Below are 10,873 nucleotides of genomic sequence, written 5' to 3' on the forward strand. Positions count from 1 at the left end.
AAAAGAAAAGAAAAAAAATGGCACTTAAAAAAAACCAAAAACGCACACCCCCTTTAAGATGCGAATGGTTTGCAAAGGACGCCCCCCGGGACGCAGTGGAAGCTTCAAATTCCTCCGAGGTCTGGGTCAGGCTGGCATCTTGCAAAAGGAGTGCGCTCGGCCCATTTTTTTTTCTTTAAATTTATTAGAAAAAAAATTAAAACCAGGTCTTTGCTGGGGGGAGGGCAGCCCAACAAATTAAAAATCGCCCTTTTTGTTTTGCTTGAGTTTCTAGACCTTAAAAATGCTGAAAGATCTTTAGCCCAAAAATAAAATTAAAGAACGTTAACAGGGAAGGAGAGAAAGGGAGGGGTGGGGAACGCTCCGGGGGGCTCTTAAGGAGTCCTGAGGCCGCAGGGTCCGGGTGATTTTTTTTTTTCTTCCTGAATCACCAGCGGCTGACTCTTCTGATGTGTGTGTGTGTGTGTGTGTGTGTGTGTGTGTGTGTGTGTGTGTGTGTGTGTGTGTGTGTGTGTGTGTGTGTGTGTGTGCGCGCGCGCGCATCGCTTCGCTCAACCGTGCCTCATCTTGGGGTTAAACTGCAGCAATGAAATCCTGAAAATTCCCAACAGGGAAAAGAGAGAGAGAGAGAGGTGTGCGCCGTCGCTTAGCCACTCAATAGCTGCTCCCGGATGCTGCAATGCCTGGCGTTCCCTCCTCCCCCTCTCCTAAAGCTTCCTCCTCCTCTTGGTTTGGCTAAAATAAGGCTGGTGTGGAGGGGTGGGGGAGAGGGGAGAAAGGGGGAATGGGGCGCAAAGGTCTGAACCACTGGGCAGCCACGCTCCAAAGAGGAACGATTGATGAGTTGAACGCGGAAAGGACCCACCCAGAGTGTCGGCACATGATGGCCCGCGACCAATCGTGGAGGCTCGAAGGGACCTGGCTCCGTGGAGTTTGTGGGGGAAAGAGGAGAGAGCCGGACGGTTGGGAGGCTGAGGGGGAAATTGGGACGGCAGATTCCTCCTCCCCAGGGAGGAAACCTTGTTTTACCACGGGTTCCGCTTCGGTTGCAGACAACCGGACGCTCCCGGCATCTTGCAAGCAGGAGTGAGGAAGAAAACAACTTTAAAGAGAAAAAGAAGGGGTTTGGTGTCTAGAGGTGTAGTTAGTCCATCTCTACACAAATGTGGTCTGTTTAGCAAAAGACAATGTTTGAAAACTTGGGAAAATCGTTTGGGGATTACTTCTAACAAAGTTTCAAATCGTAGAGGCCCGGAAAGCTGGAACAAAAGATTTACCCCATCTTTGAAAAGACCCCAGAGGTGGCAGATGTTAACTGCCAGATGCAGATATATAACTAGATGCTAGTCGGCTGGATAGGGCCTCTGGGTGATATACTTTGCATGGTATTCTTCACTCATCTCCAGAGCCATTGCAGTTTATTTTTCATTCCTTTTTATGTTGTAAAATTGAATGATCAGAAAAATGTCTAAAGCATAAATGTTCAGTTTAAGAAATTGCTGTGAACTGTTCATTTTACATAAAACTAGAACTCAAGTTCAGAGCTAGAAATGGAACATTTCCAGCTCCCCAGAAATACACATATCCCCTCCTCCAGCAATAATTACTATCCTGACTTGGTGGTATTAATAACCTTGCCATTCTCCATACTTTTACTACCTTATTGTATATTCCTGTATGTAATACAGTTCTACTTTGCATCTTTGGGGGTTTTATATGAATGGAATCATATAGCATGTCTTCTATGAGGCCTGGCTTCTTTGGCTCAACATTATGTCTTTAAGAGTCATCTGTTGTCACATGTAGCTGCGACTGATTCCCTTTCACTGCTGTCTAGTATTCCGTTGAAAGAATGCCACAATGTGTTTATCCATTATCCTGTTGGTGGACATTTGGGCTGTTTCCAGTTGGGGCTCTTAAACACCCCTGCTTCCTGGTGCCTTTAAGCATGCATCTGTGTAGGAATAGCCCTAGACATAGAATTTCAGGGTGTGTCTCTTCAGGTTTGTAAGATGTCACCGAACTGTCTTCTAAAGTGGATGTGCCAAGAAAGCACTGAATTTTCACAAAGTTATATGTAGACTGGAAGGCAGGGGTGGGAGAGAGGGGAAGTAGAAGAGGATGAAGAAGGCAAATAAGCCTTTCAATTAAGCCTTAGCTAGCTGGGTTCATTTGGAACAATCTAGAAAAGACGATATGTTTTTCTATAAATTCCCCATCCTGTGCCTGTGGGTAAGCCTTTACAGGTTGTCTACAGCAACTTCAAGATTTTCTAACTTGTCAAGATATGGACAAAATGATGAAACCAAGAGCGATCAGAGTGGCAAGGAGATGGGGTATATAGAAGTCTTGACAAATTATTAATGGCTTTTGTACTTGATGTTGTTTCATATCTTAAAGGCACATGACTATGAAACAAAAAGTAATCCCATGTGAATGGATGCAAACAGCCAGTTGTATAAAAAAAGCTACACCATGCAAAATGAGTTTACATATAACTTGTTTTGATGGACTTTTCTAAGAAGATCATTGAGTTGCACAGCCTGACGGTTACTTGTAGAGATTTCTAAAAGACCCCAGAGCTTTTCAGGAAAGAGTGACCACCAAGGTAAAGCTTCTACTGAGTTTTCAGAGAAGCCCCCACTTTACAGATGAAAACACTGAGGCTGTGAGAGGTTTAAAAATGTGACCAGGTCAAAAAGTATAACTATTGCACTGTGTTGTAAAGCTGAAACTAATTCTAAAAAATGTGTATTTCATAATAAAAAATAACTTAATAAAAATTAAAAAAAAAAAAACGTGACCAGGTCACTAACATGGATCTGAAACTTCCTCTGACTCTCATACACTATTGGGTGGAGTGCAATTTGGTATAACTGTTTTGGAAAACTGGCCATTTCCACCATTGCTGAATATTTGAATACCCTGTGACCCAGCACTAGCACACCTGGGTATAGACCCAGGAGGAATGAGGATATATGTATGTCCACTGAAAGACACGCCCTAGAATGTGAAAGCAGCATATTTATACTAGCTAAAAATTAGGAACTTCCCAAATATCTATCAATTGCAAGATAAATCAATACACTGCATAGCATTCACCTGGAACCCTCTGCAGCAATGAGAACGGATAGGCTGCAGCTACACACAAGTGCACAGGTGAATCTCACAAACATGATTTTGAACTAAAGAAGCCAGATGTACAAAACAACACAGTGTATCATTCCTGTATATAAAGCTGAAAATGGGCAAAACAAATTTATGCTATTAGACATCCAAGTAGCGGTCATCCTTCAGGCTAGAGGAGTGACTGGCACCAGGGGGACCTTCTGGAAGCTTCTCAATCTGGGTGATAATTACACAGTGTGTTTGCTTTGTAAATTTTGTGTAATTTTGTATGTTTTCATTGAGCTGTACACCCGAACTGTGCAGTTTTCTGTGTGAGTTGTACTTCAACAGAAAATCTTTGAAATACTTCTGAATGGAGACCCCCGGTAGCACCATTTGTCATGGTGATCTGCGATCATTCTTTTTGGGTACTTCTTGCACCACGAAGTCCCTACAACAAACTCTAGCCTCTGTTTTACCAGAAGACAAAGAGCAGCGCTCTAGGACTATGTCTAGGCATGCCCTAAGCCATGCCTAGACAGCAGGCTACCTGGCCCCATATCAAAACCACTTGCACAATGTAAAAATTCTGATTCTTGAGCCCTCCCTCCCCTGGTTCTCATTGAGCAAGTCCATAGGGCACAGCCAGGTTCAGTAATCACGCCTCTGGAAGGGACAAACTTACGGCCTTATCTTTGCATTCTCCAGTGTTATCAATGGTGGAGGTGTTGGCATTTTCGATGGAACAGTTCTTGCTGCTCGGGGCTGCCCTGTGCATTGTAGGGTGTTTAGCAACCCTGCCATGCGCCCACTAAATGTCAATAGCACCCCCAGTCTTGTGACAAGCGAAGATACCCACACACATTTCCAAATACCTCCTCCCATCAAAATGGCAAAAGAGTCTCCTTTCTGCTCACCCAATAGCATTCCCAAAGCTTGCCTATGAAGTTTGACATGTTGGGGTTCCCCTCTCCTTCCTCAGAATCTTCCTTCCCCCATTTACTCAATCCCCCTTTTCCGAAAAGAACTGAATTCATTCACCTAAAGTGTGACAGGGCTCCAGGTTTTGTCATTATCCTTATGGATTCACTCTGCAGAGCAAAAACTTTATCTGCCCAAAGGAATGAATCTCTAATGTTGAAATCTTATTATCGCCTAGCAAATGGGGATAGATGAGCAAGAACTCTTCATACATAGGATCCTCAAATGACTGCAGTAAGTAGTTCCTTGCCCCACCCCCCATTCATCCAAATTACTAATGTTGACCAGGTAAAAAGATTTAGAACCTTATTAGCATTGCAGACAGAAGCAGTTTAACAGCAGGGCTACAGAAATCAGTCTCAGTCGTTGGTTCTAATCTTTAATATATCTGCCAGCTGGAGGTTTAATTTATCAATCATCAGCAGCATTACCATCCTGGCTTTGAGAGTGTTATTCAATTGAACAGGGCTAGCATTTCTGAAATAAGTGCCCCAAATAAATAACTGCAGATCTCATTCATTTGGCTGTAAAACAATTACCCAGCTAATCCAGTCATGTTGAGTTGCAAGGAAGGATCAGCCAAAAGACATTTGGTCTCTGCTTTCTGGTCTGGATACCAGTCAGGAATGAGTACCAAGATCTCTGGGAGTTGGAGGGTATGAATGACAAAACCCAAATCTGATAATCCAGACATTTGCAGGTCATGATATAGGCACTCAGAGTGATACAGAGATGGAATGTGTCTGCCACGCCAGGCATAACATTGTATAGCAATACATGCCCTGTAAAGTTCTAAAAACAAATGAAGCAGGGCCTACTTTTGGATGCAGAGTTGGGTTCAAATCCTACCCCAGCACTTCCTAGCTGTGTGCTCTTGGGGAAGTGCTTAGCCTCTCTGAACCTTAGCTTTTTCGTATAAAATGAAGACATGACTCCTTTCCTCACAGGTTGCTGTAAAGATTAATGAAGATCAAGCAGATGACCACTTAGCACAATGACTGGCACATAATAAGCAGTCAAGAAATGATGCTAAAGAGATTTTTTTTTATTACCATAGTCTGGACCAGGGGTCAGCAAAGTGCGGCTCACGAGCCACATGTGGCTCTTTGGGTACGTTCCATCTCAAAAGTTTGCCGACCTCTAGAAGAGCCAATCCTGTCCCTCACAACAATTTAAAAATTATTCGAGAGCCATAAATATATTTTTACGTAATCACCATTATGTGAATAATATCCTTTAAAAGTTTTATAAATTAAACTATGATAGTTTTATTTTCATTTTCAATTTTACTTCAGAGCCTGCGGCTCACAAGCCACAGTTTGCTAACCCCTGGCAGCTCTTCCATCTTAAAAGTTTGCCAACCCCTGGTCTGGAGAGATAGTTCATGTTCATAGGAAGACTCAATATTGTCAAGATGTCAGTTCTTCCCAACTTGATCTATAGATTCAGTGCAATCCCAGTCAGAATCCCAGCAAGTTACTTTGTGGATATCAACAAACTGATTCTAATGTTTCATAGAGAGGCAAAAGACCCAAAATTACCAACACAATATTGAAGGAGAAAAACAAAGTTGAAGGACTGACATTATGAACTTCAAGACTTACTATAAAGCTACAGTAACCAAGACAGTGTGATACTGGTGAAAGAATAAACAAATAGATCAATAGAGCAAAATAAAGAGCCCAGAAATAGACCTACATAAATATAGTCAACTCATCTTTGACAAAGGAAATACAATGGAGCAAAGATAGTCTTTTCAACAAATGATGCTAGAAAAACTGGACCTACACGTGCAAAAATAAATAAATTTAGACACAGATACCACACCCTTCACAAAAATTAACTCAAAGTGGATCACAGGCTAAATATAAAACATAAAACCTTGAAACTCCTAAAAGATAACATAGGAGAAAATCTAGGTGACCTAGGGTTTGCTGATGACTTTTTAGATATAACACAAAAGGCCCAATGCAGGAATGAAATAATTGATAAGCTGGACTTCATTAAAATTAAAATTTTCCGCTCTGCAAAAGATATTGTCAAGAGAACAAAAAGACAAGTAACAGACTAGGAGAAAATGTTTGCAAAAGATACATCTGATAAAGGACTGTTATCCAACATATAAAAAGAACCCTAAAACTCAATAAGAAAGGACACATGCCTTAGTTAAAAATGGGCCAAAGACCTTGCCATGGAAGAGATACAGATGCAAACAAGCATATGAAAAAATTCCCCGTATGATATGTCATCAGGGAAATGCAAATTAAAAGAACAATGAGATACCACCACATACCTATTGGAATGGCCAAAATCCAGAACACCGACAACACCAAATGCTGGTGAGGATGTGGAGCAACAGGAACTCTCATTCATTGCTGGTGGGAATGTGAAATGGTGCAGCCATTTTGAAAGACTGCTTAGCGGTTTCCTACAAAACTAAACTTACTCTTACCATACGATCCAGCAGTGGTGTTACTTGGTATTTACCCAAAGGAGTTGAAAACTTATATCCATACAAAAACCTGAACCTGGATGTTTATAGCAGCTTTATTTATAATTGCCATGATTTGGAAGTAATCAAGATGTTCTACAAGGTGAAGTGTGGTACATGGATCAAGTGTGGTATATTCAGACAATGGAATATTATTATTCAGCACTAAAAAGAAATAAGCTATCAAGCCATGAAAAGACATAGAGGAACCTTAAATGCTTATTACTAAGTGAAAGAGGCCCATATGAAAAGGTTCATACTCTATCATTCCGACTATAAGACATTCTGGAAAAGGCAAAATTATGATGACGGTAAAAAGATTAGTGGTTGCCAGGGTCAGGGAGAGAGATGAATAGGCTAGGATTTTCAGAGCAGTGAAGCTTCTCTGTATGAGGCTATAAGGATGGATACATGTCATTATACATATGTCCAAACCCATAGAGTCTACAACACCAAGAGTGAACCCTAATGTAAACTATAGACTTTGAGTGATGATGACGTATCAATGTAGCTTCATCAGTTCTAACAAATGCACCACACAGGTGAGGGATGTTGATAGTGGGGGAGGCTGTGCTGTGTGGGGGCAGAGGGGTATATAAGAAACCTCTGTACCTTCAGCTCAATTTTACTAGAAAGCTAAAATGGGTCTAAAAAGTAATGTCTATTTTTTAAAAGTCACATAGTCAACCTTCCATACATGGGTACCAAGACTGTGAATATCATTCACCAGTCAGTCACCAAGACTGGCTCAATATTGGCTTATTTTTAATTTTTTAAATAAATCTTTTATTTTGGAATAATTTTAGACTTACAGAAAGCTTGAAAATATAGTCCAAGAGAATTATATATCCTTCACCCAGCTCCCCCTAATATTAACATCTTATGTAACCTGGATACATTTGTTAAAACTAAGAAACAATATTGGTACAACGCTATTAACTAAACCTATACTTCACCCAAATTTCACTAGTTTTTCCACTAATATCCTTTTCTATTTCAAGATCCCAACCTCCTGCCACATTCTTCTTGCGTCATCGTGTCTCCTGAGTCTCCTCTGCTCTGTGACGGTCTCTTTCCTTGTTTCTCACAACCTTGATGATTTTCAGGAACACTGGTCTGATATTTTATAGAGCGTCCCTCAATTTGGGTTTGTCTGTTGTTTTCTCATGATTAGACTGGGATAACGGATTTGAAGGAAGAAGACCACAGTGGTGAAATGCCGTCATCACTGCACCGTATCAGGGATCCATGACATCTACATGGCTTATCACTGTGATGTTGACCTTAATCACTTGGATAAGGTGGTGTCTCCCAGGTGTCTCCACTGTTAAGTTACTATTTTTCCCCTTCCCTACTCTACTCTTTGGAAGTGAGTCACTAAGCCCAGCCCACACTTAGTGGGAGAGAGAAAAAGATTAAGCTCCATCTTCTGGAGGAAAGAGTATTTAAATATATTCTTTAGAATTCTTTTGTAAGGAAAATTTGTCTCTTCTCCCTTATTCATTCATTCCTTCATTCACTCAATCAATATTTTATTGCTATCAGTATAGGCTCATATATTCATTGTATTCTTTGGATTACCAGCTTTGGCCATTGGATTGGTTCCTGTGTCCCTTTGGTAGGCCTCCATATATTTTTTTAAGCTTCCTTACTTTATGGCACTCCAAGAGGCTCCAGTATCATTCTTAACTGTCCTACCCTAGAATTCACCATTTCTCCAAGGAGCCATGGTTCCTTTCACTGGAGAATGATCTCAGGGCTGGGTGCCATAATGCATTTTCAGTTTTTATTTTGGTGAAAGTTTTAGATGCAGGCAATTTGGCAACCAGCATAAAAACATGCAATAACTGTCAGGGGATGCTGAAAGTCATGGGTGAAACTTTGAGGAGTAATAGATTTACATTGTATCCAAGTCACTTCCCACAGAAGATTGTTCATTTTAATGGTTAAAAAATGGTAACTATAATGGAGTGCCCTGGCAGACAAGCAAGTGATCAAAGTTAACCACACCAGTAATGAATGGGGCAAGTTGACATCACGTGCCTCTTAGTATGATGTACCAAGAAGGATGCAACATGAGTTCTGGGAACCTCCTGTCAAAAAAGCATTATTGGAATAAGTTCAATCATATTATGTTTAAATTGAAGGACATTCTAAAAAAAACTTGCCTATATTCTTTGGAAGTGTTAATGTAAGGAAACTCAAATAAGACTGAGTAATTTCTCAAGATTAAAGAAGACATGATGACCAAAGCCAACAAGTGGGCCAGGATCTTCTTTTGCTATAAAGATGTTATTGGAACAATTGCTGACACTTGATTTGGGGCTTCTGGCCTCCAGAACGATAAGAATACATTTGTTATTTTAAGCTACCTAGTTTGCAGTAATGGTCTTTTTACGGCTGTCCCAGGAAATGAGTACAGGAGCTATCAGAATACACACAGTAATGAATACCTTCAGAGTAGATGAAATTATCCTGGACAATGGCCCAAGAGAGGGTTGAGGTCTTAGGAAGGACCCCTGAGAGATGTCAGCATTTAAGGGCAGAGCAGAGCAGGACAGAAGCCCTCCATGGAGGTTGAGAAGGCACCAGAAAGGACGCGAGAGGAAAGCCTAGTGGGTGATGCCAAAGAAAGCCCCGGGGGATGGGGGGCAGTCCAGTGTTAAATGCCTCAAACACAAAGGAAGGTAAGGACTGAAAAATATCACCCTAGTCCTGCTACAAATGTGATAATAGCACTACGGTCATGATTTTTAGAATGAGTGCTTAGCGTTTTTGTGTGTGGTAAAATATACATAACATCACACTTACCATTTTAACCATTTGTAAGTGTTCAGTTCAGTGGCATTAAATATAGCCATTCCCACCATCCGTCCGTCTCCAGAACTTTTTTTCCCCTTACCAAACTGGATCTCTGTCTCCATTAAACCCTAACTCCCCATCCCCCTCCCCCAGCCCCTGGCACCCACTATTCTAGTTTCTGTCTCTATGAGTCTGACTCCTCTAGGGACCTCATATGAGTGGAATCACACAGTATTTGTCCCTTTGTGTCTGGCTTATTTCATTCAGCACAATGTCCTCAAGGTTCACCCATGTTGCAGCAGGTGTCAGAACTTCCTTCCTTTTTAGGGCTGAATAATATTCCATTGTATAAACGAACCATTTTTGTTTACCTGTTCATCCGTCAGTGGACACATGGGTGGCTCGCACCTTTTGGCCATTGTGAGCAATGCTGTCATGAACATAGGTGTGCAAATATCTCTTCAAATCCCTGCTTTCAATTCCCAGAACTGAGAATGGTGGATCATATGGTCAGTTTACGTTTAATTTTTAAGATGTATTTATTTATTTTTCAGTTACAGTTGACATTCAATATTATTTTATATTAGTTTCAGGTGTACAGCATAGTGGTTAGACATCTATATAATTCATGCAGTGATTCCTCCGATTAGTCTAGTACCCACCTGGCACTATACATAGTTGTTGCAACATTATTGACTATATTCTCTGTGCTGTGCTTTACATCCCTGTGACTATTGTGTAACTGCCAATTTGTATTGCTTAAGTCCTTCACCTTTTTCACCCAGTTTCCCAACCCCCCTCCCCTCTGGCAACCAACCATCAGTTTGTTCTCTGTATCTATGAGTCTGTTTCTGTTTTGTTTGTTTGTTTATTTTGTTCTCTAGATTCCACATATAGTGAGATTATATGGTTATTTGTCTTTCTTAGTCTGACTTATTTCACTAAGCATAATACTCTCTGGATCCATCCATGGTTATTGCAAATAGTTAAGATTTTATTCTTTTTTATAACTGAGTAATATTCCATTGTATATACATATGTACCACATCTTCTTTATCCAATCATATATTGATGGCCACTTGGGCTGCTTCCATATCTTGGCTATTGTAAATAGTGCTACAGTGAACATAGGGGTGCAGATATCTTTTCAAATGGGCAGAGGACCTGAATAGACATTTCTCCAAAGAGGACATACAAATGGCCAAAAGTCATATGAAAAGGTGCTCGATGTCACTAATCATCAGAGAAATGCAAATTAAAACCACAATGAGATATCACCTGACACCTGTCAGAATGGCCATCATCAATAAATCAATAAATAAGTGTTTGTGAGGATTCAGAGAAAAGAGAACCCTCATTCACTTTTGGTGGGGTTGCAAATTGGTGCAGCCACTATGGAAAATGGTTTGGAGGTTCCTCAAAAAATTAAAAATAGAACTACCTTATGACCCAGCAATTGCACTCCTGGGTATTTATGTTTAATTTTTTTTT

At 40.7% G+C, this 10,873-nt stretch overlaps 1 protein-coding gene across 14 annotated transcripts in view; it reads right to left on the reverse strand.

Moving 5' to 3' along the window:
- CACNA1A (calcium voltage-gated channel subunit alpha1 A) overlaps positions 1 to 10,873 on the reverse strand; it is a 293,690-nt gene that overhangs the window by 214,560 nt on the left and 68,257 nt on the right. The window contains exon 1 of one of the 14 annotated variants that reach the window (XM_019664151.1): positions 49 to 421. The exons of the other annotated variants lie outside the window; for them this stretch is intronic. The gene's annotated coding sequence lies outside the window, so the exon portion shown is untranslated. Of the gene's footprint in view, positions 1 to 48; positions 422 to 10,873 lie in introns of those variants that run through there. 14 annotated transcript variants of the gene reach the window in all.

The sequence above is a fragment of the Hipposideros armiger genome, unplaced genomic scaffold (assembly GCF_001890085.2).
Source record: "Hipposideros armiger isolate ML-2016 unplaced genomic scaffold, ASM189008v1 scaffold_417, whole genome shotgun sequence".
In the NCBI taxonomy this organism is placed as follows: domain Eukaryota; kingdom Metazoa; phylum Chordata; class Mammalia; order Chiroptera; family Hipposideridae; genus Hipposideros; species Hipposideros armiger.